Consider the following 26149-nt stretch of genomic DNA (forward strand, 5'->3'; position numbering starts at 1 on the left):
GGGCAAGAGTACTATATTTAAATCCATGTAAAAATCTAAGAGAAATTATCTGAAAAGTGAAATAGCAGAAAGTAGGGTTTTTTGGGTATGATGCTGTGTATGGAATTTATGTAAAATTCTAGAGAATGGGAAGCACTAGAAAATGAATCACTTTGTATAAGTGAACAGGTTCTTTTACAAAGAAAATGCATTAATTATATTTATTGAGAACAGATAGCTTGAATACAGTGGAGGTTTATCTCATATTAAAACCTTAAATTAAATATTTAAGATTTTAATAAATTAAAATTCAAGGTAGAAATATTGTTATCAGTTGAGAAAGCTGTTAGGTCTTTTTAAAAAATCCTACCTTTCATGATAAAGATATTTAATATTCCTTTTCTGATTTACTGACTTAGAGGTGTGTTAAGGATGATGTCTTTAAATTTGGCCCAGTCTACTGCAAAGGGCACAGAGAACAAAGGCATACAAATTATTCTTGATTAGAGATCTTCAGACTTGATGAGATTTATATTAAGAAAACTGGCCAGTTGTTGTAATGGCAGTAAATGACACCTGTGTATCATATCTACAAAAAACACCATCTTAATTGCTGCAATTCTTAAAGAAATCTGCCCCTGTGGTTAGTATGACTGGTGGTGAGACTGAGTTTCAGCTGAGAAGGAAGTGCTGTGTTATACTTTTTGTTGTACTCAGGGCTTCCAGTACAGGGGAGGGCCTTTAGTAAATGCCGTTTTTAAGAGATAGGAACTTTAAAAATAAAGATGGTCTGCTTGCTCCTACTCTGTAAAATGGTACGTGCACTCCAAGAAAATTGAGAGTAGCTTTGTATCTTGAATTAGGAATATTATGTAAGTATGCTATTTAAAATTCTCTATTACTATATAATAAATTGAGGAGACCATATTGACACTTACTTGCCATTCATTTAGCTCTCACCTGACAGCTTTCACTCTGAAGACTTGTAATCGTTGTTATTCTGCCTATCCCCACCATTATGAACAAATTAAAATTCAACATCGAAATATTGTTATCAGTTGAGAAAGCTGCCAGGTCTTAAAAAAAAAAAAACCTGTCTTTCATGATAAAATCAGAATTCTTTCTTTGGAGCAAAAAACAGCAGCTATACATTCCTAATTTGGTCTGATTTCACTGTTTTCCAGAGGCTTGAGGAAGGTTAGAAAAGAAGTTATGGGATTAAAAAAAATATTTAATCTGAGTTGTAAAGGAGCTTGGAACCACACCACAAGCATCATAATTAACTTTAATAATTATAAATGTAAATGCAGACAAGCCACAAGGTTTTAATGGTGTGCCACATGCTTCTGCTAATTATTTTAGAGTTTGGACACATTCAGTGCCAGCTAATTATAAACCCTGCTATGGAAATCATCTGTTTATATTAGACTTATTGATCTCTAGTGTTTAAGCAATATGAAAAGGGAAATCTACAATGCTGGACCATCTGCTTTGTATTCCTAATTGCTTTTAAGGAATCAAATATATAAATAGTCAGCTTTTTATATATTGGGCTTCACATTCTTTCAAGAAACATATTGTGCAGACTCAAGTGAATTTTAAAAAAGCCCATTTGGAGTGTTGCTTCCCTGGCCCCTCGCAAGGACCTTCCATCCCTTCCCCCACAATGCCCTCCCCTGACCTTCCTGCTACACCTCCAAAGTATCTTCTTTCCTCCCAGCTCTCACACACAGGTCAGATAAGCTGAGCTTGAGATGTTCATTTACTCTCTTAATTATACCTAAAAACAAGTCCTTTTCCCCCTCCCACCCCATCTCCTTATGGCCGTGAATATTTATTGCCATTTCACACTGTGGGAAGATGGCAAGAAGTAAATGTCCAGGTGAATGGTTCCCTCTTGTAGGAGATACTTAACTTTATTACAAATTAAATCTACTGGGACGTGGAGTAGATGCCTCGTTAGTAGGACCAGAGCAGCATTATATCTCATCACTAACAGGCTTGTGGGTAGGTGTTCTCTTAGATGAGTTTGTGATTCTACACGGAGGTTGGGTTTAAATAAAGAAGGAATTGACTTCTTAGAATGAAAGAGTTTGCTTCAGCCATTATTGCCTAGATAGTTATTATTGAAGAATGTTCAAATAATTGACTGAAATAATCTGCATGATGTAAAATATTTCTTTAAAGTAATTCTTATTTATCTCTTTGAGACACTCATATTGAATCATAAAATTATTTACTTAAAATAACTATTCCTATTACTTCTATCATTCCTGTTAGTTATGCCTATTAAACTAGGAGTTCCTCTTTATAGTGTTCTGCCATATCCAACCAACAGTAATAATTAGAGGCTAATATTAATATATGTTACATATAAACTATATTATATATAATAATTACTATATAGTCTCCTTAGGTTTATGGCCCTTTATTAGCTTTTGTGAACAATATAAAGGTAGAATTGTAATTCCATAGAAACATTACATGATATAAATGTGAATTTTTTTTTTAGCTTTTTAAGTACACTTTTTTGTTTTAGTCATATAATAGTTGTAAATTCTGTACTAAGGGATCAACAGAAGAAAATCTGCTATTCTTTCATAATTACACATTTAAATACCAACAGAAATCTTAGAGTAGGCTGAGGTTTAATGACTAACTCCAAATAGTTGACAGGGAAGGGGACTGAGAAGAGTCACTTACCCTAATTTCAAGAATCCCATGCAAAAAACAAGGGCCTCTATCTGCTACCATCAGTAATGTCTAGTAATATATTTTGGAAAAACATTTATGTGGTATATACATATATATATACATATACAGATCACAAAGTTTGTTAATATAGCTAGTTAGAATGGCTGTGACTTTTCTGCAGTGAATTCTATTAGAAATCTGCTCCTCTAAGATATTGTATCTGCCTCCCAAAAAAGGCTGTACTCATTCTGCTTTTCTTCCCTAGTTTCAAATGGATGTTCTATTACCTATCACTTAGGCCTTGTACTGTGGACTGCCGGCACCTCTGAGTTTTAATCTCAGCACATGTATAATTGTAGGGCAGGCTTTCTGTATAATCTAAATTCATTGTAATCAGAGCTACAGGTTTCCTTCAGCTCTGCCATGAAAAGAATATTCAAAGTCAGAAAGAAATTAGGAGCTTTGTTCAAAGGTGCTTTAAACAACACATGTTCCCCAAGCCCTCAACGGAAGTTACAAGAGAGCACATTTGGCATTTGCGTTATCAAAGCCCTTCTGATAAGGCTTACAGTTAAACTGAATAATTATTGTTTAATGGGCTTTTTAAAAGCACCCATCCTTTGGATCTGACATTCCAGCATGATTATCTTCCATTTCCATTTAAGATTACAACAGTCCGGTGATAATTATAATATCCGTTTCCATCTGGAGTTCAAGGGACTCATACATGTGAACATGGAGCAAGTTGAGCATCTTCTGCTTGTAAAGTGGACATGAATTTGATATTTGTGATGCCTGCCATTCCAATATTTGTTTTTATGCCCTACATGGACTACCTTCTCCTCTAGTCTATCTTGCCACTAGCAAGTTGGGGCAGTTTTCTAAGAGTCTGCTTCATGATATTGCTTTACGGACATTAAAAATACAAAAGTAGAAAAATTATCATCACCCAGATTTTATTTTCTGTACACTGAGATAATTTCAAACATGCCGTTTTGCTTATTTCTTACTGTCATTTAATAGATCTACAAATATCTTGGCACTAAACTCACACATTTCCTAATTTCTCTCAATTTATCCCAAAGAAACAAGCATTCTTATTGCTAGTTGCTTTTTTTTTTTTTTCAATCTAGGGCCAAAAACAGTGCCTGATACATAGTAGGGTTTCAAAATTTGTTAAACTGTTGTTGAATGGATGATTTTAACACATTCTGAACACCCATCAGAGTTATTTTAATCAGCTAGTAAAGAGTAAAGAATGATTAGCTTGAACCATATGAAACTGTTTTTATAGGTTAAAAACAAGTTGAACCATATGAAATAACTGATTAGCTGATATTCAACTAATACTTTATAATAGAACCCTTTCTCATGTATTGTCTTGGTAAAGGAGGATATTTTTGTTTTTTAAAAATAGAATTAAATAATTCTTTCTGCCTTAACTACAGTAATACAGTGAAGAAAGCCAGAAATGGTGGGATAAATTTTTTAGCTGAAAACATGACTTTTATTTATCAATTGTGTTTCTTTTATGAGCCATAAAATGGGAAATTTAATATGTACTTATCCAAAGTTTCTACTTTGACAATTATTGACCTAATTATTTTACGGACTCTTTCTTATATACTTTGCATGCAGATTTGATATCAGAGTCTCTTTTCCTGCTGGTAAGACATTCCTCAGGCCACATGGCATTTCTGTCCATTGGGAAGACCACCAGGTTGGGCTGGAATGTATCTGATTGCCCAATCTAAATACTATAGAATTACCTACCTGTCCATTTTTCAAATTACTGGCAGTCTTTGAATTTATAGAAGAAATTGGCAAATTAACAGTGAGATCTATAACCTTTTCTACATGCCAGATATTTAGAAGACAGGTATACTGTGACGTGGTCCTCAGTCATTACTGAATGTTTATGTGTCATGTTCCTCAAGTTTCACAGCTATCAATGGATGCGCTGATTCATAAAAGGCATTTTCAAAATGTGTTTCAAATTGTATTATATATTTTGTATCCTACTCTGGCTTCAACAGGGACTGGTCATACCTAGGAATTCTGGGCAATTTGGATTTGTTAACTTCTTATTATTTCCCTCCCCATGAACTCAAACTTTGAAACTCATGTGGCTGCTGCTTTCACAGCACATTCTAGAATTGGGATAATAATCATCAGAGTAGTAGTCACCTAAAACGAGTGAAACATTATCAGAATATTGAATCTGAAATTCATTTCAGGCTCCTCTCATGTTTTTCCTTATACTTTACATAACTGATTATCTTTTATTCTTTATTTCTGTCGTGAAACAATTTAAACTCTTAACTCTGGTTAGCATTAGTAATGTTACTACCAGTTTTTGGAAGGAAAACCATTAGGAGGAAATGGAAACTCAGTAACTTTCCTTCAATGAGGACTGAATCTCCTTAGTGTGAGAATCTAATCAGCCCTTAGTGAGGCTGTGATGTCCTCTAAATACAAAACATAGGATGAGATAATTGAATTTGGCCTCTGGGGCTCCAAGAATACCACAATCGGGGATACATGGTATCCTCAGAGGACAAGCACAAGATTGCCATTTATATAATTCATATAATCCTCATTTTTCAAGCCCTATCTAAACTTTTGCATTACAATTCCAGAAACAGTGCCCTCAGGTGATGAGAACATACATACCTCCTTTCTTTATTTTTTTCTTAAACTAGGTACAGTAAGGAAGGGATGGTTGTGCCATTTTATGTTATTTCCTTTATATTACAATGGGAGCTCCCAAACTAAATTTCGATTTTCTGGCCAACATTATGAAGTGGCCAAGATATTAAACTCCCCTAGGTTAAGAGGAACTTGGACTGACCTCCAACTGTAGTGGGGCTTTTGAGGAGCTATAATTGGGGTTCGAGAGATGAAATCAGTCAATTCCTGTTAGCATTTGGTTCATTGCAGAAGTCTTTTGGGGGCAACAAATAGGAGTATTTTACAGAGTTGTAAAGTGAACCTTAGAAACTAAACTTTCATCTTTGATTACATGGTGGAAAGGGTTAAAATTTTCAATGTAGATCACTGAAGCTTTATTATCTAAGATGACCTTAGGAACTGTCATCTCCCCTGAATTTATACAAAGAATTCAAAGTAAAGGTTTTCTAGGTTACACTTCTTTTTTCAACCCTTTGTCCTGTCAGCTCAGTCCTTGATATCTTCATCTGCCGACGTGCCCAGATGTGCAGTGAATGTTGATTTCAGCTGGCCCCTCAACCCCTCCCTGCTGGTGTCATTAAAACCAGGGAGGCAGCGGCTCCCCTGGCATCTTTGGCACGGCTTGGCTTTACACTGCGGACTAAATTATTGATGAAGAGCACTTCTGTCGCAGTGTGTTTTACCCACCTTTAAATGAAACAGTGTGGATTGAGCTGTCACTGCCTCCTCACTCCCTGCAACTTCTACATGACATTTATGATGTGGTTCAGATTGCACCGAAGCAATTAATTTCCAGTGGAGTCTGCGCGAAGAATGGAGATCCCTGACAATTACCGGGGGCTGGTTTCTCAATGAGCACACGACGCACTCATCAATACTGTACGCAAAAGGAAAACATCAAAATATATGTAAAAGGGTCTCGGGCATGTGTGATCTTTCTTCTTCCTCAGACCGAGTTCTGGATTCCAGGACTTTGTCTCTGTAGCATGCATTTGGTTCTTCTCTGTATTTTTCTGAGTTATGGGTGGACTGGCCTTCCCAGCACATATTTTACAGATGCCTGCTAAAATTTTCATAAAATTTTGTTTGCTGCAATAATGTTTATTCTCAGTGAGGCTTTTGTCTACTTGTTTTTGCCAGTAAAATATTCTTTGATATTTGCATTCAGTTCCTCAAGTGGTTCTGTGATCCTGATACATACTTGAATTCATCCAACAAATGAAATAAGCAGCATATATGCATATATGTGTGTCTCTGCATATGTACATGTGCCCTTAAGTATGTACATACATGTGTGTTGTGTGTATGTATATTTATACATATGCATATTTTTTATAGGCTACAACAAATATTTCCAGGTATTTGAAATTCAATAAATAATAATAGATCAATCATTATGAAAGATTTTTGCCTGTTTTTTTAAATTACAGAAATGAAACTCATATTAAGTTGGAGAAAAGCAGTCTTCATTATACAATATTTTAAAAGGCATGCAGTTTTTGTATCTTTGAGATTGTGGAATAATATCAACCTAGGCTATTCATATAACTTTAAGAATCCTTAAAAGGATTTTAATGAATAGATTAAAAAATATTTGTAATTAGCCTATCCATTCTTCTTTAGACTTGAACATAAATTATTCCCTTAAATAAAAATTTCTCCCAGCTCCTGTTTTACAGTATTAATTTCTGTAGTCAGCCTTTTCCTCATAGGTGGACTTCTGTTTTCTCTAAACTGCCTCAAACTCAGTAAGAGTATATTTTGAATTAATGAGTTTTCTCATTTAAATACCTGGGCTTCAGAGCCGGTGGTTAAAATGTTGCAGGCAAACAGCTGCTCATTCTTTATTGCAAAGGCACCATTTAGCCTGTAGTAGGAACTCACGATGGTAAACCAGACAGGATCACTAGGAGACTGTAGTTTGACAGGATGTGTGATGTATCAATCAGATAATTGAGGATGACTTCAAGAGGCGACACCACAACCTTAATGAAAATTCAACTGTGGGTCAAAAGGCATTTTATATGCCATTATTCACCCTCATCACACCCTCCATGCTTGGTGCACACACACTTCCAACATTTCTCTAAGTGCAGTAGGCCAAAGGATGGAAGAATACTTTCTGTATTTGCTTAACTCAAACCTGATGTTTTTCAGTCCTGTTGAAATCAAGATAAATAAAAGATGAAGTATCTCTCCTTAGAATTCAGAATGTGATCTCATTCTTCTTTATCTTTGAGGCTACTTATTGTACTAAACCACCCTTTCTGTGTTTGGAGAAGATGATGGTTCATTCAACAAGAAAGGTTTCAGTAGAGAAACCCCATCTTAGTATTATCTACTCTTGCCTCAAATAGTAAGTACGTTTTAGATGAAGAAGATTAAGTTTACATTTGGCCCATTATTCGGTGCAAAGTAATACATAAAAAAACAAAAAGAAACCTCACATTACTTTTGATCACAATGTTTTGGGCACACTTATGCATGCACTCATACATATACAAGCGAGTTGATAATAACAATGCTATTTGGAGATATTTATGAGTAACTCACACCCTTTTTGACCTAAGAGATACATGAGAAAGCTTTGAGACATTGGAAAAGAAAATTCTGATTTTTGTCTATCTAAAATAATAAGAATGATGATACATTGTTTGAGCACTTATTCCACTTACTGCCACCACACAATGGCATTATCACCTTGACTCCTCACAACTTTTTGAGGCACTCTTACCATTCTCAGTTGGCAGGTGAAGAAACATACTTAGAGAGGCTGCATGATTTGTTTGATGTCACAGAGCCACTTGGTAGCAAAGTAAGGCTTCTATCCTAGGTTTTCCTCACATCAAAGTCCATCCTCTTACTGATTTACTACATTAGATTTTTTGATGGGTATACTTTACTAGTCATTTTATATGATTTTTAATTTTTAAAATTATTTTTACTTATGCAGAAAAAAGTTGGTTAAGCTAGTTTAGTCACTAATACTATTTTTTTGCATTTTAGTTTGAATCTGGGACCCATTCTTTGCCTTCCTCTGATATAACACAGTGGTGACCATTTGCTTACTACCAATGAATAGATGAAGACATATCAAGTGACACTGGTAAAACTATACAGTTCATGTTTCAAAGTGCTAGAATTTTTTTATGTAGAGCAAAATGAAAGCAAAAAGTAGTAAGCTTAGTATATAGTTATGTAAGTAATTTATACTAAAATCTCACCATTGTTTAATATTCAGCTAATTAATTTGCTTTTACTCTACATCCCAGATATGTCATAGACCTTTAGGACTTTTCCTTTTGATTTAATAATTCTTTTCACCCACATTGTATATTTTTGGCTCACTTATTCTGGGTCCCTGAGTCAGATAACTGAGGTTTTCTAAAATGATGTTCCTGAGGTCTTTTAAAATAGATTTGGCAAAGACTGGTACACCAAATAAATCACTTTCACACTGTTGGTTTCTCATTGGCATGTAGCCATTGAGCTGTCAATGGAGCATTTTCTCATTGGATTGAAGTTGTTAATATGAAGACTAAGTAAATGCATTTACTTGTTACAGGCTGAATATCTGGCTGTTTATTTGAGAAATGTAATATTATCTGGCAAAACAAATCCCTGTTAGATAAAGCAATATGACATAGTAGGAATATATGGAATCCGAGTTTAAAGACTTGTGTCCACATCAAAGATGTTCTACTTATTTGCTCTATAGTCCCAAATAAGTCAGTAAAGATTTAAAATTATTTGACCATCTATAAAATGGGGATAATTTTGCCTGTTCCAATCAACACCACCTTACAACCTAAGACTATTGGAGGCCTGGTCATTACATCTGCATTGCAGGCAGGCAGTAGGAAGAAGAGAAAGGGTGTTGGAAGACTAAAAGGCTCAAAAAGGAGGGCTAGGGGAGGGTCTAAGAATTTTCCTAAAGCACCACCCAGTGAATGGCCCATTAATTATTACCTGTAGTTCACTTTTCAGTTTATTAGTGTTTCAATAGCCCAAATGTAGAAACAACTTAAGATAGAGAGAAGTATCTACCTATAGATGAATGGATAAAGACACTGTCACTCACACACACACACACACACACACACACACACACACACACACACAGAGGAATATCATTCAGCCTTAAAAATGAATGAAATCTGCAATTTGCAGCAAAACAGATGGACCTTAAGGGCAATATACTAAGTGAAATAAGTCAAACAGAGAAATACAAATACTGTGTGTGTCTAAAATATGTGGAGTCTAAAATGCAAACAAAAAAACAAAACAAAAAAAACCTCACTGAACTCAAAGTTACAGAAACAAGATTGGTGGTTGTCAGAGGCAAAGGACAGAGATGGGAAAAATGGGTGAAGGGAGTCTAGAGGGAAAAAAATAATTTATATTAAATTAGACACTGAATTGGAATCTAAACTTAGGAATTCAGAGAAACTTTTATGAGCTAATTTCCAACAGTAATAAGAAATTAAATGTGTAAGTTAAAATGTCCTTTTCCTACATGTAAGAACAAAAACAAAAGCAAATTAACTTATATCAGTGTAGCTATAATTATAGAAAGACAGTAAAAGAAAGATGAGAAAAGATGTCAGATAATCATAGTTTTATATCTAGGGCTTCCATTGCCTGCTGCATAATTTTGAAATGATTTAACCTCACTTATCTTCACTTCCCTTGTGAAAAAGGAAGGCAATGCATGTGGAAAATATTTTCAATGGTAAACTACTAGACAAATATCAAGACACCATTACTAGAAATCTTCATATATGTTCTATGTGATACATCCATCCGTTACATCAAACTAAGAGAAGAAGGCTATACCAGTTATAATTATATTTAGTGTCACAGCCAAAAACTCAAAGTACATTGATTCAAGCAAAAAAAAAAAAATTGAAATAGAAGAAGAGCAAAATTTTTAGTCTAGGGTAGATAAAGGGTCTCTATCATATCTTCAGGAATCCAGACTTCTGTCTTTCTGATCTGCCATCTTTCACTCTTGGTTCCAATCAACACCACCTTACAACCTAAAACTATTGGAGGCCTGGTCATTACATCTGCATTGCAGGCAGGCAGTAGGAAGAAGGGAAAGGGTGTTGGAAGACTAAAAGGCTCAAAAAGGAGGGCTAGGGGAGGGTCTAAGAATTTTCCTAAAGCACCACCCAGTGAATGGCCCATTAATTATTACCTATAGTTCACTTTAAGGCTAGGCATTGTTTTCTTCTCAGTGGGCAGATTCCTAGAGTTCTCTTGGTCAATGAGAAGGAAATCATGGATTCGTATAGGCAAACAATGCCCTGTTCTAGAGAATTATGTGTGATTTGGATTTTTCCAGTCCAATCCAATGGTAGACTATGTGTACTACAGTTCAAAGTCTGTAGTTATTTGACATTATGGGTGGTGACTTTTAAAAAACTTATCTTTAATTTAGTGTATTGAATTACCCTAAACATTTCCAACTTTGATTATTTTTTCAATTACCATTTGTAATTTTACTGATGCTTTATCTAGAAAAATGGAATTTTTGTTTTTATTATCTTGGTTGCATTATAATCATGTTTGAGTTAAGATAATATGAATTATGAAATAAGAACCATTCCTTTTTCAGTTTTCCAGAACATCATGTAGATTTTTAAGCACCAATTTTAGCATGGGATATTTGTGTAGTTCTAGATTCTTCCAGTATTTTAGGAGGCCTGTAGTTGCTTGTAACTTTACCTGAACTTACTTTTCCAAAGTGACTTCAGAAACCTTTAGTCTCCACTAAATGAAATTAGTCAATACAGGTAAATAAGTTAATACATATAAAACACTTATAACAATGCTTAGTACAAAAATAACTTTTCTATAGCCACAGCTCTATGTTGCATTAGTTTTAGTGTTAAAATATTGGTCATTAATAAATGTAGTAATGCTTTTTAACAGAAGAGGGTTAAAAAAGATGGAGGGATACTTTCTCCTTCCAAGTTTTATAAGATAGAAAAATATTGATCAATCTATACCTTATTTGGTAATACATTTGATAAAAGAAACATTCAATCCATTTCTCTCAAAGAAATCCAAATTTTAAAAAATTAAATATGCTTACTAGATAGAGGTATAATTATGTGGTATGTAGAGTGTAACTCTCCGTGTTGCACATATAATGGACATTGCCTTGGTTTTTGCTTATGCAACATGTAAAGCTCCAATCTGCATTGGTCAAATTATTCCTTTGTGTGAATCTTGATAGACAGAATCAGAGAATTATACTTTCCACTAAAGACACTGCAAGGTCCAGTGTCTCTGCATTGTCAGTGAGTGATGGCGTGGACACATGTCTGAGGTATCATTGATTGCATGCTCCGGCCTGGGATTTTGATTCTAGGTGATGATATAAAGATGCTGGGTCTTTTGGGGTACTGACCTGGTTTGGGAGTGGAGTGCCAAGTCCAGACTACCCTGTGGTGTGACCTGGTAGCTTTCTCTGCTGCCTACTCACCCACCTCCTCTGGTTCCTATATACTTGCCCAGATAATTCTCCAGTTCACCCATCAATCCCATGAACTCCCATATATTCTTCTAGTAAATTCATTCTGTTTACATTACCCAAAGCCAACTTCTGTTACTTGCAACTGAGAATGTTAATTGACTCAATATGCACCAAATAATTAAGGAAAAGAAATACTAAAAATGTATGAAACATGAGAAATGAGAGTTACTTTATGAGTAGACATTATAATTCAAAGAAATGGGGGGCATGTTAGAAATAGTAACACTGTATTAACTTTCCTTATCTTTTTCTGATTACATTTTTAGAAAATGTGAATGGCATCCATAGTTTGGAAGTCCCTTTTCACTGAATTGCTTGGCATATTAAAAATATCATTTTCTTTGGTGTATTCAAGCAAACCCAATGGATCTATATACTATTTGTTTTATAAGTATTAGTGAAAAAAGTACCAAATAAACATTGCCTTTCAATTTTATTAGTAATGTGGCTGTTTATAATATAGTTGTCTATTTTCCCATGAGAAAGAGAATTGAGCTTTGGATCTGAACGTTGAACCTTCTTTTACTGACAGATTTTTCTTATCAGAATGGAGACAAGTGTTTCCTTTGTCATCCTGGCTGATTTTTCACTTCGCTGGCTTTCCACAGAATAGCTAGGAGAAGTTGCTGTAGAACTCATTAATGTGTAACAGATTGAACCAAATACCCTAATAGTTCAGAGGAATGTTCACTCAATTTTAGAAAATATAACCAAAGTCAAGAAACATGTTTAGGTAGCATTATTGTACTAACAAATACATAAGGGAATTTTCTTACATATTTGATCCAAATTAATCTATTTCAGGCAATTAGTGTTAAAAATCCCATCCTACTATACCTTGCTTACCTTAGTGTGTTGGTAGACTCAAAGAGGTAAGTGTGAAATATTACCTGTGAGGGAAGCGCTATGCTTTCATAGATCTCTACTGTCTCTGAGTAAGCAACCACAGGGGAGAAATAAGGGTCATGCGTCATATATGCATCACTGAATGACGTATAGAAGGTTTTAGACTTAGTGAATACGTAGATACAGGAGTGTTCTTGACCAACCTGGCAAGCTGTCCTTGAGTATATCTGAGGTTTCACATTAAAAAAAAAAACTTCAAAGAAAAAAAGAGGAAAACAGTTTTATATATGCTGTCTCTGAACAATGGGGAAGCATTCTCTGAATTCACAAACATAAAGACTGCTCATCCGTATTTTCTTGGGAGAGTGGGGTGGGAATTTCCATATTTTGCTTTTGAGGCACTTTCAAAGCCATTTACTGCTATACTTCATATACCATTGGATGAAGAGACACATGTCTCTAATATCAGTAAGAGCCTATGTATGGATTTGCTGATTTAAGGAAAAGAAGAAAACAGAGTGAAAAAGAAAACTTAACGGTCTCATTCGAGATGAATCCTTCTACTTTGAAGTGCAGAAAGATAAGACAGAGCATCTATTTTCTGCATCCAGTAACTGGGAGATAAATAATATGTTTTACACTGATTGACAGACCTGCATTTGTTATAATTTCAGGTTCCTTTAAGGCTAAGTGCTGTTCTCAGGTCTCCTCAATTAGAAACAAACTAAAGATGTTTTATTACTTCTCATAAAGGTGCTTGATCCTGAAGAGTTAATAGTTGATAGCTAGAAGAATATTTTGTTGAGGAATGAATGCTGCAAAATGTTCTAGCAAAATGTCCTTTTCTCTTTACTGAAGCTCACCACACTGTGACATCAGTACCTACCACATAATAGTTTTATTTCCTACCATTAGCATTCTGCTAGCTGTGACTCTGTGGTATACTACTACTATAGCGATATTTTCTTTATCTTCTTTCTTCTCATGATCTTTTGATAGAGCTCACATTCCAAATAGTTCTGTTGAGCTATTAAATTTAATTCTTCTAATAATCTAACAAATTTGTTGGTTTTATCCTCTGCAGATTTTTTAAAATCCTGTAGCTTGTTCCTCCCACTTACGCCATTATTTAATTCTTAGATACAAAGGGTAAATTTTCTGAAGTGTGTACTGACTTCCAAACTGCTCTGAACTGCACTTAAACTGCTCTTTTTGGAGGCTGTCCATTTTTCAAACTTTAAGAATTCTTGGCAGCATAGGCAACAAAACTGGAAACCTTTGGAGTAGTTCCTGGCTCCCCCTCATCACCCTCACATGCAGCCTTTTGCTTCATCCTTTTGATTTTACCTTCCAGCGCCTCACACATCCTACCAGTGCTTTCTATTCAGACACTGTTTCCATTTATGTTGCCATTACTTGTCTGACTACTCCAACAGGCAGCACTGAATCTCCATATCTTTGTCTGCTGACTCCAAGCATATTACCACTAGATTGGGTGGCTTAAAACACAGATCTGCCTCTAATGACTCACTGAGTAAAACACCATTTCTTATAGCCCCAAACATTCCAGGTTTAGGTCTCACATGACCCTACCCTTGAACCTAATTGGGATACTTTATTTTCTCTGAATGTTTTCTATAATCTCCCACCTCCCTGTCTTTATCCATGTTGTTGCCACACATTTGTCTGTTCTTTCTCTTCATTGTTCCTCTTAAACGTCTTCTACCTACCAATCCCAGGTAAACTGTAACCATGGTGGGAGGTACATGAAGAATTCCTGTTGTCCATCCCTGGAGGCCACCTTTACCTCCTCCTTTGAATGCCCATTAGATTTGTGACCAATGATTAAATACCATCTACTCTGTCTCAGAGGAATTCACGTACTGGTCACCTTCCTTTCTCTCCTGGGAGTTCTTCAGAGGTAAGGACTCCTTGTTCCTGTATTTGCCTCTCCTAAATTTTCTGACTTGATGTATTTCATATGGTAGGAGTTCAGATATTCAGTAAATCAAAGTCTTGGTGATCTAGAGAAAAAAATAACATTCTTTTTAAGTTATTTAACTTAATGTTAACATAAAATGCTATGACTACCTTATTTTATGAGAATAGATTTTCCATGAGGTGTTATCTGGCAAAGGTATATGAAATAAAACAAAAATACTAGACAAAAGAGATTATTGTGGATTGTTTTTTACCGTGTATATACTTAACTGTACCTTTAGATTACTCTATTGGTGATCAACAAACAAGAATAATATAGTCTTCATAATCATTTTGATAGCAGAAATTTTGTTATGGGACTTTGTAAATTAAAAACATTTTCTCATATAACGCATACATTTTCCTTCTGTCTTTCAGAGGCAGAGTTGTTCTGGTGTCTTTCCATGATTAATGCCAGCATCTGTGCATTTTTTTTAAAAACCTCATTCCTTTCTGTATTTTCTGAGATTTAGCACCATAAAGTCTTTCTTCTCTCATAAGCCTTTAAATTCTTCCCCTTTCCGTTCTGCTTCCTTTCAGCCAAAAATGTGCTCAAGTCTTCACTTACTTCAACCACAGTTTCCACCAGCTACTATTATACTTTCCTTTTTTCCAACACCACCAATTTATTGAAAACAGCATCCTTCCTGGGTCCCTCCATTTCTCTGCTTGTGTGTGTTCCTGTGGTTGGGTTCTGCATTATCTTCCTACCAATACCACTTTTGGAACGATATCACACTTCTTATATCTAGTCATCTCTTTTTGGTTCCAACAAATACTTTGTGTTATTTTGAGAAAATAAATCAGATCTTTCTTGAAATTTTTCTCCCTTCTGGAATATTACTTTCTCATGATATTTTTTGTGCTCTTTGGTTTCTTTTTTTTCAACTAATATTTATGCAGCACTAACTAGGTGCATTGTGTCAGACACAATGGTCATACAAAGCCATAGCCTGTCATTGTCTTAAAATTTGGTCTCAATGGATAGACAAGCTTTATATTAGGCATACAAAATTGTGCAAAATTTGGTGTTTCAGAATAGTTCTCATTTGAAATGGATCTGATGTTCGGGCTATTGTGTAAGTGTTTTTGATGGCCTTCATCGTTACTTGTCACCTTCTCCTTATTTATGCTCCTGAGAAAATATCTTTAGTGGTAGTAACTGTTCCATACATTTCCACAGCTCCTGCAAAACTTAGCGTAATTTCCTGACCATGGTGGGAGGTACAGTCCATGTCTGTTGAGTGAATATAACAAGACGGTACTTGACTGATCATCAAAGTAAGTGTACAGGGCAATAATTATCATAGGATGAGGGATAATCACTTCAAAATGTCTGGTAAAGCTTTAAAACAATTGATAGAGAGGAGTGGCTGGGTCATACTGATGTATAAAACTGCACAGACACTGGAAAGCAACAGAGGACGTTGTGGGACCAGTTAACAGACAGTTGGTAGTCAGTGACGGTTTGTATGAGTGTGTAGCTGAAGAGAGGGCCTGTACCAAGTTCTGCTGGGGGCTTTGGCTTTAGATGAATGGTTTGTGCATCCCATCTTCTCCAGGCAGGTACATATGGGAAAATGTAACCCAACAACACTAAGTTTTTGTTTCAAATTCTGGCAGATTCATTGCTGCTCAATAGACGTGCCTTATTTTGCTTCCCTCACCTTCATGACCTTAGGCTAGAGGATCTGAAGATGTAGCCTCAACAACACCTAACGTAGCAATTAGTATATGTTTATCAAGTATTTGATTCTACTTGAAAATGTAAGCTGAGAAATGATCTTGCAGATCTTAACTGGTAAGCTTTGAATTTTGTAAGCCATTGAAGAGAGCCTAAGGATATAGCAGTGTTGAAGTCATTTACTTAGATTATTTGGATGCCAATGTATATAACTAGTTATAAGAATACTGATGAGTGAGAATGATTAAGCAACTAGTTGAATTATATGCTTATAAACTGAATTGGTCTTCATATCTGGTATCTTACTTTTAAAGTCTGAGTAAAAATCTTAAACAATAGATACTCTTAAAATGTATCATTAAAATACAGAATTAAAAATTGCTTGAGCCTTATAAATACAACTAAATTCTTTGTGTAGGCCTAAGGGGACAGCTGTATTATTTCTTAATTTTTACTTTTAGAAGGGGGATGATAAATTGATAAATCCCAATCTTTTTATTGTTGGCCACTAATCCTTTAGAAGTTGCACTTACAATGGGAATTATGTATATGAGACCAGCTAAAACCTGATGCAATACTTATGCCCTATGATAAACCTTTGGAAACTCATAGTATCATCAGTACTTTTTTAAACACTCATAGGTTGTTAGGATATTATAGAGTAAATGAATTCATTTAAAACAATATTTCATTGATATTTTGCAGGATTCAAAGGAGCAATTCAGTCTATGATTTTGGAGTTTGTTATTGAGTAGGAAGCAGTTGGGGACAACCAATAGGGTTGATCTACTTTCTATAACATGAGGTTATAATTTAACTAAAAGCTGTATCAATTCCAATATCTTGCTTATCTTTAAGAAAATGAAAAATGTTTAAAAAATGAGGAAAATGAAAAAGGTAAATGTACAGGCAAAAGGTAAAGGAGGATGAGGAACAGATAAAGGAAGACTAGAGAGAAGAAATGAAATGAGAAAGAGGTGCCTTAAGCTCTGGAAGGGAGAAAAGCAGATACGTGTGAGAGTGACAGGGATCAATGTTGAGTCAGGGCAAGAATGGAAGAAAGAGTAGACAATATAGTCAGTGAAAGAAAGTAGCCAGATAGGAAAAATAAATTGGCTGATAATAAAAGAAGGAAATGAAAGTAAATGGTGAAAGGAGAAAAGAAAAGAATATACTTAGTGTTTAAATAGTACTTTTCATTTTCAGAAAGCTTTACACATATTAACTAATTAACCTTCTTTCCAGCCCTGGGTATAAGCATTATTGTCATAGTTATTAATAAGTGAATATAAAAGGGGTCAGAAAGGGTTAGATACACAAAGCTTTAAATTTTGTCCATGTATTTTATTTCTCTGACATGAAAGCGATAGCTGGAAGGAAAGTTTTGTTTCAAATTCTGGCAGATTCATTGCTGCTCAATAGACGTGCATTATTTTGCTTCCCTTACCTTCATGACCTTAGGCTAGAGGATCTGAAGATGTAGCCTCTGTATCTGGCTATCAATAATTCTTCACCTGCAACTCATGCTTGATGGTGAGACTCAGCAAAGAGCTTTCAAAACAGTTTCAGGACTTTTGATTGACAGGGTTATTAGTAGTATTATTTTTAAGAACAATGTGTAACTTCTCCTGAACACACTTTAATTGCAACATTGCAGTAGGAACCAGTTGCACAATGTACAGCAGCACAAACAACACTGTTTCGGAGCTTTTCTTCTCTCTCTGATCCCACTGAGACAGGATGGGAAGTCTCCATTCAGGGACAGTTTTAGTGTTCCAGCTTGCTAATCACACTTCTGCTTTTCTAGACGGAAAGTATTAGAAAATGGATTGACTAAATCTTTGAATGTACATAATGGAATTCACTTTTATTCTCGTTACAGTGAGCAAACAATCACAAGCCTGTAATAGTGTAAATTTTGCTCTATTATGGACCTACCTACACAAGCTAATTACATTGCAGATACAAAGTCTGTAGACTTCCCTCTAGTGATAAAGGAAACTGCTGGGTAAAATAGCCATTATTCGGGTTTATTTCAGATAACATCCAACCTACTGCAAAATTGTATTTGTTTTAAGAGTGAATTTTAACATGAATTCAGGTGATAGTTAAAAAAAAAATGACAGTGATTATGTTTATGAGGACCAAATAAAGTATATGTTGAAGTTGAAACTTGTTTAATTTTCTGTATTTCACTTTTCTCTTTCCCCTACTTTTTTAGCCAAAAATATTTCATACAGATTGACTTTTCTCTTGCCTTGGTGTATGGTACTTGCCACTCATTCCTAAAATAAAATTCCCTAATCCTCACATGGGGTTCTTCAGAAACAGTTATAATTTTAAGTTCCAATGAATGCACAAAAAATTGTGTAATTTACTATGCTAAAAGGCCATCTCTTATATGTGAAGTAAATGAGACAAATATTTTATTTACCAAATTTGAGGGATAAAGATGAACCATTAACTAATTGCCACTTAGTTTAGGCAAAAATCTCTTTACCTATTTTCATATATCTTAAAGATAATTTATAATTTCTTTGAGACACTTCACACAATCCTTAAATTTTTTAAATGAAAAGCTCTACTTTCACTAGTACCATGTTCTTTTATTTTAAAATAATAAAACAAGGTTTACTATTGTCAAGATTAATAAAATAAAACTTTAAATACCTTTTATGTATTCCCACAAAATTACTGAAACTATTCTGGAGATAATCATCACTTGAAATCATACTAGAGCTTGCAAACTTCACCAACGAATTTTATTAATTTCCAAACTTAGTTCTCTTGGTTTCTTGATATATTTGTTTTAGTTTACTTGGTTTCTAGATTATTACCTAGATAGTTTTATAGACTACTTCAGAGCCATCATTGAAAAGTAACAATTATACTCAAGAAAAATTATGATTTTCTGCTTGTGAAATTACTGTTTTCAGGATGTAATAGGAAAGCAAGATGACCCTCTTTTTCTTTCTTAGTGCTGAGGAGTGCATGTGTATGTATGTGTGTGTGTGTTGTGGGGGCTGAAAGGTGAAAAAATTATTATGGATTTTAGTCCTTTACTGTAGCTTGCAAATAACTTTTCATGATTTCTTTATCTCATATCATCACATCACTGTGATTTCAAAAAGTCTTGTTTGTATTCAGTAAAATTCCCTAAAACAATTTATTGTAAAAAAAAAATTTGTGGAGGTCTTATTCTATAGCCACCATTTTTTAAGAAACTATGTATATCTATAGAGAACAAAATTTTGTGGGTCTGTGTACATAAATATGTAATTTTTGTAAAGCATAAGCCAATGTATATGAAACAGTTAGAAAGAAATTTGCAATGCCAAATCCCATGATAGATGGAACCTGAGAGAAGAGAGGGATCAAGGTAGATTGATATAGTCTCAAAGGTATCACAGAGGAGATGCACCCAAAATTTCAATCATGTGATACTGTAATATATGATGGAAATAGTGCCTTTTAGACTATCACATGCATATAGAACTAGTAAACTGGACTATTTCCTGTGTTGTAAGTAGTACACATTCTCTAAATGCATTCCTACCTGAGAGAACTGTACATTTCCTTTACAGAGTTCTGGTGCCATGGGGAAGCAATTTGTGTCCTACCAAACTGATTACATTTTGCTCAGGGCGCTGCCATGGGAGCAATCTCTCAGGTGCTACACATTCCGTATCTTTGCATAAAACACTTCTATCTTTTCTCTCAGACTCCTGTTTAATGAGATGTAAATCAGAAGTTCTATTTTGATTAAAAATCACTAAATTTGAGAACCGATGCACATAAAGGATGGCAAGATCTGTTTGTACCATTGACAATTACAGATCATTGATGTTTTTAGGATATCCCAGAATACATTTTGAAAATTTAAAGAGAACTTTGGGATTTATATTAGAATACATGCTTGAAATAAAGTTTTTTTCAAGAAGGGAAAAGAGTAGATATATCATAAATGATATTTTCTAAATAATGTGGTTGACATAAAACTAATAAAGATCAGTTGACCTCTACTTTAAAAAAAAAAAGTAAAGATGGCCAAGAAGTCTGCATTTACATTCATTTTCTTTAGGAAGGTGTGAGCATTATGGATATCCATGGTGGTACCCATCATGGAAAAGTAGGTGGTATAGGTCTTTCTATTATAATTTTTCATAAATCAAAACTTGAGTATTTAAGACAGAAAAATAGTGTTACATATAATATGGAAAAAATGATTTTCTGGAATGAGAATGTGCATTTATAAGTCTTTGTTTAGTTTTAAGTAGCTATCCCCAGAAAAGAAGAAACTATCACCATGATATTTCTAGAATTAGGTCTTTTAAACGGGTGTGACAGATGGAAATATTTTTCTCTCCAGAAAGAATGCATAAGGTGCTCTTTCCCCTGGCAAAAATATGGAAACTTGAAGAGCACTATTTTTTCCCAGCAAGCAACCAGGCTCCACATCCATCTATCATCATTCAGCTTCAAACTAAAAAGTCTTATTCTGAATATCAATTCCTGTAAACTATGTAGCTTTCAATTATGGAATCTGAAACTGTTGGTTCTGTGATGATAAAGGAACATACTGTTTGAAACACCACAATTTGGCTGCAAGTAATCAATATACTATTTGGAAAGACCCCTAGATGGGCAGTGTGAATTAGAAATGCTGAGAATATTGCACCGAAGCCTTCCAAAATATCGTTCTTCTTTGTTTCTCTTCTTTAGGTCTGATTGTTCATTTGCAGAGACACCAGAAAATTTTCTGATTAGATTGAAGCTGTCTTTTCTGAAGTTTTGAGGAAAAAGAACAATAGTTTGTGGCTAAATAGATCTCCATTTTTTTCTCCCCCCGTGAAGCTTGCTGACCTTGTGTATCCTGAAATGGAGAAAATAAAAAGAAGAATTTAAACTGCCTCTAGGCCAGGAACATGCAGATGCTTTGAGTGTAAGTAATACTTGTCAGATCTGAGTTTGGGAATGTTTGTGTAACATTTAATTCATTGCTTTAATCAGAGGAAGAATGGCGTGTTGACTACATCCAGGGTTGTTGAAATAGGAATATGAAATAGGAATCCTTTAAACAATTATGGATTGTCAGTCAGTACTGTTATTTTTGTATCTGAGGATATGGAAGCTCAGAGAAGTTATTTACTCTAGGTAACAGGTAAAAGAAGCCCTGTTTTGAACCTGGTTCTTGACCATTTTAAGGTCCACTGGAGAGCCTACCACTTGCTATCAAGACACATGAAGCAGAGTGCCTAGAAGGTGTAACACTCTATCCTGTATTCCACACAGACCCATTTTTGGAAGTTTGTTAAAGCACCTGAGGAAGGGCATTACAATGAGTTTCCTCCATGTAAATTTCGCCAGCGTTTTGCCAAAGCCACAGATGACCTTAATGACATATTAGTTAATATAGATTTAAATCAGGATGGTTGTTTTATTTCTTTGTAATGCTTGACTGATCTGGAAAGGTATGTAAATCATGTTGACTGAAGGGGATTGGATGGCAAAGTAGGATGAGGAAAGTGGGGACAGGCCAAGGAGAGCAGAAAACGGAGAGGAAAGGACTTCTTCACTGGGGGACCTTCCAGGGAACTAGCTGGGCTCTTAAGCAATGTGAATGGAATAAAGAGAATCTGACAAAAAACTTTATCTGAGTTTTCCCCATAATTAAATTAGGGCCTGTTGAACATTAACTGAATAATTGGGTCAGGGAGAAAGAGCAGCTTCCTTAGGAAGCCTTTCTTCTTCTTTATGGTATTTTATTTAATTGCTTTGCAGTTGTCATAGTACACCACATTAGAAGGTAGCAGAGTTTCTTTGCACAGTGTGTTAGTCTAGAAATCTCTGCACATGTACTCATTTTAAGAAAGATGAATGTTCTTTTGGTCAAGGCTAGTTGGGACACTGCTTTTTGTATGTTGCCTAAACTTTTCCTGACAGTGCCAGGAGCTCCCTCATCCTGACCCCTGCACCTGTGTGGCTTTTACTGCGAACTGGTGAGAATGCTCAGCCCGGCTACTGTTCAATGCTCTTTGGCTGTAACTTAATATTCCTAGGCGAAACTTGTTTGGGGGTTATGGACCAAGGTTGTGCCTTCTCAATATCTGCCCTGGACATTTTCAACTCTCCTTGGAATATAAAAGCTGTAAGGGGACTAGGTTAGGCCTGAGGCAGCCGCTGTGTGATGAGTTCCATTTACTCCCTGTGAATGTGCTGATGATTCTCAGAGAATTGCAATAGGTTTTCCGTGGAATACGGGTGTAGGAACGGCGGGGCGCTGCTGGTCTGGAGTTTGCGTATCTTTTGTCAGAGAGGCCTGGAAGGTAAAGCAAGCTGAAGGGTGCAGAGCCTCTGTTTCTCGTGAGGTTGGAGCGCCCTCTGCTGCCTTGGAGAAGAAGGTGCATGTACAGAAAGACTTGCCAGAGCTTTCCTGCAAGGTACAGGAAAACCTCCAAATGCTCCCTTTGAAAACCAGATGCCCGCAGTTGATACAGTGAGCATCTGGTTTCTCTCAACTGTGGGGCTTTAGCTCTTTCAAGAAAATATCACTGAGGCTAAGTATGCGATGAGGCCAGAGCCCACATGGAAGATAGCTTTTCCTTGGTCATAAAGTATGGTGGGACAGGTACACTTCTGTATGATAGATATTTGGGTTAATTTTCATGGATATCAGTGTCATCATGAAATATGTTTATTGTGTGTGTGTGTGTGTGTGTGTGTGTGTGTGTGTGTGTATGTGAGATTAGTCATTTTATATGTGTCTGGGAAACCTTAATATTGTAATTTCAGATTTGGAGTTTCCTATGTATTTTGTTTTGAAATATGTTTTTACATTTAAAGTCAATGCTGAAAAATATTTGTGACAAATGAAAGTATTTTAAAAACCACTTCTTGTACTATTTTATAATGTATTTTATGATCCTGCAGTGAAATATCTTATTTTTACGTAGTCTTGTAATTTATAAGCACTTTCTCAAAATTTCATTTAATCATGGCAACTCTGTGGTGTAGGCTACATAGTTCCCGTGTTATAGACAGAAAATCAAGGCCGAAATCATATAGATGGTGTCAGAAGTAGAAACTATGTCACTTACTGTGCTGAGCTTTAATATAAAAATAATAAGCAAACAGTTATTCAATACCTACCACTTGTAGGATCATAAGTAAATGTTGGTTTTTTTTTTAACACATTGCCCATTTATTCTTTGTGTCAAATCATAAGGTAAATATTATTAAAACCACCATTTTATATATATGTATATATATAGAAACAGAGGCTTTGGCAAGTTACTAATTACTAGCCAGGTAGACAATAGGTGAAAAAGCTAGGTTTTAAACCCTGCTGTATCTGACACCAAAGGTTGTACAGTGTAGACTGTATTTTATATGAAGAGAAGACATAATTCCTGGCCTCAAGCAGTTTAGAATGGCTTTTTACTTGCATGTGTGGCAAAATACATGTAACATTAAGTTTACCATTTTAACCAACTTTATGTGCCAAGTTCAGTGACTTTAAGTACATTCATATCGTTGAGAACCATCACTACTATATATCTCTAGAACTTTTTCATCTTCCCAAACTCTGTACCCAGTAAGCAGTAACACCCATTTCCCCTTCTTTTCAGCTCCTGGCATCTACCATGCTATTTTCTATCTCTATGAATTGACTCTTCTAAGTACCTCATATAAGAGAAATTGTGTGGCATTTGTCCTTTTATGTCTGGATTATTTTACTTAGTATAATGTCTTCAAAGTTCATTCATGTGTCAGAATTTCATTCATTTGTAAGGCTTTCAGTAATTTAACTAAGGGGAAAAAATCAGTCTAATTTTCCTTTTAAATAAGTGTTATGAATATAGCTGATAATCTGAATGACTTAAAGTTTTAATTTCCAAATACACAAAGTGGTTTGATGTTATACCAACACAGATAAGGTTCCCAAACTTGTTTCAACCTGTACAAAGAAAACTAAAATATGCAATTGTTCACTGTATTCAGTAAGCTTAACAGTTGAACTCTAACTTTCCAATTCAATGGATTGGGATAATAGAGCTTATCTATCTGATGCCTAGTCAGCTAGTAATTGCCATAAAAAAAGGCTACTTAATACTTTGACTAACTTTGACAAGAATAATAGATAAAGAAAACCATAAACTAATTTCACTGATGACTATAGATGCAGAAATATTAACACATTATTATCAAATTCTGATTACTTAAAAATAAAAACTCTACCCATACTGTTTAATCTAGAAATTTAAGGATATGACTTATGACCGTTCTTCATATCATATGATCATAAGAAAAAAATGGTGAAAACCCTCTGATAGATCATAAAAGGTCATTTAAATGTAAAATTTTTTCATTAATCAAAACATACTTTATGTGAACTAGAGAAAGGGTGCCTCTTTTACACAATAAAAAATGTGTGTTTGACACCAACAGCCAATACTCATTTAATGAAAAAGGCAGAAGAATGCCTCCCATCACTTCCATTATCCATCATAATTCTGGAAGTTCTAATGAATTTATAGTACTACTAAAACCAATACTACTGCTAATAATAATATTTAAGTAAAAGAAAATAACTGTAGCATGTGCAAATAATAATTTTGTTGACCTGGAAACCAGAAATTAATCAGTTGAAAAACTGTTAGAAAGTACTAACGAATTAAGTAACATGGCCAGTCACCAGTTTAATGCAGAGAATACAAACATATTTTCTATATGCTATGAGTGGCAATTAGAAATGGGTTAACCTTTCAATCACAACAGTAATTCCAATCTTCCTCATTTTCTCACTTTCTTTGATAAACACAAATTGGTTATTGTGCTTTCTATTCTATTCCATTGTATGACTGTATATTTTGGGCCAGAGTGACAATGCCTTAATTATTGTAATTTTATCATATGTCTTAGTATTTGGCAAAGAAAAGCCCCCCATTCTCCTATTCATACTATTAAACAATTCAAAGATTTCTTTGCTATTTTAGCCAATGGTGTTTGGCTTATTATTAAATAATTTGGTGAATTTTACAGTTATATAGCTCAGTTTTTTAAAAAAATTTCCTAGTGGTGTTTTTGGAGATAATGATATAATCACAATAATTTTTAAAGTGGAAGGACTAGACTTCAATTAGTCCAGTTTGTCTCATTGTACATATGAGTAAAAAGGGCTTCAGACTCCACATATAAGATCCTTCACTGGCACACAGTAGCATTACTACAATGTACATGTTACATGACTCTGCAAGAGACAGATATGAGATGGGGACTGTCCTCTAGAAGCTAGATAGGAATAGTTCTGATATTCAGGAAAGCTGGATTCACAAAAGGCTGGCATAATGTAATGCTCTAAAGAGAGCCCCTCCTGTGTTTTATAATACTATTTAAATCAGCTGAAGCTTTACATTATATTTGAATAAAAAGCAATGGTAATTGAAGAATTGGGGATACTGATACTGAAATAACAAGTGTGTACATTAAATCTGAGGTTATAAGGACTTGGCTTACAGGAATACTGTATTTTTGGCCTCTAAGGTCCTCGTAGGCTTTTCTTTACATTACAAAGCAAGTATGATATTAAAAAAAATCATTTTACACCTGTCACTTTTGGTCCCAAGAAGATCGTTAACAGAGTGCAACTGTGAAGAAATAGTAGCAATGGATTGTAGCAGTCTGATGTCTTAATTTTACATCATTCCTTTCTTACAAAGGGCTCCTAGGAA

The sequence above is a fragment of the Manis javanica genome, chromosome 1, assembly GCF_040802235.1.
Source record: "Manis javanica isolate MJ-LG chromosome 1, MJ_LKY, whole genome shotgun sequence".
Lineage (NCBI taxonomy): Eukaryota > Metazoa > Chordata > Mammalia > Pholidota > Manidae > Manis > Manis javanica.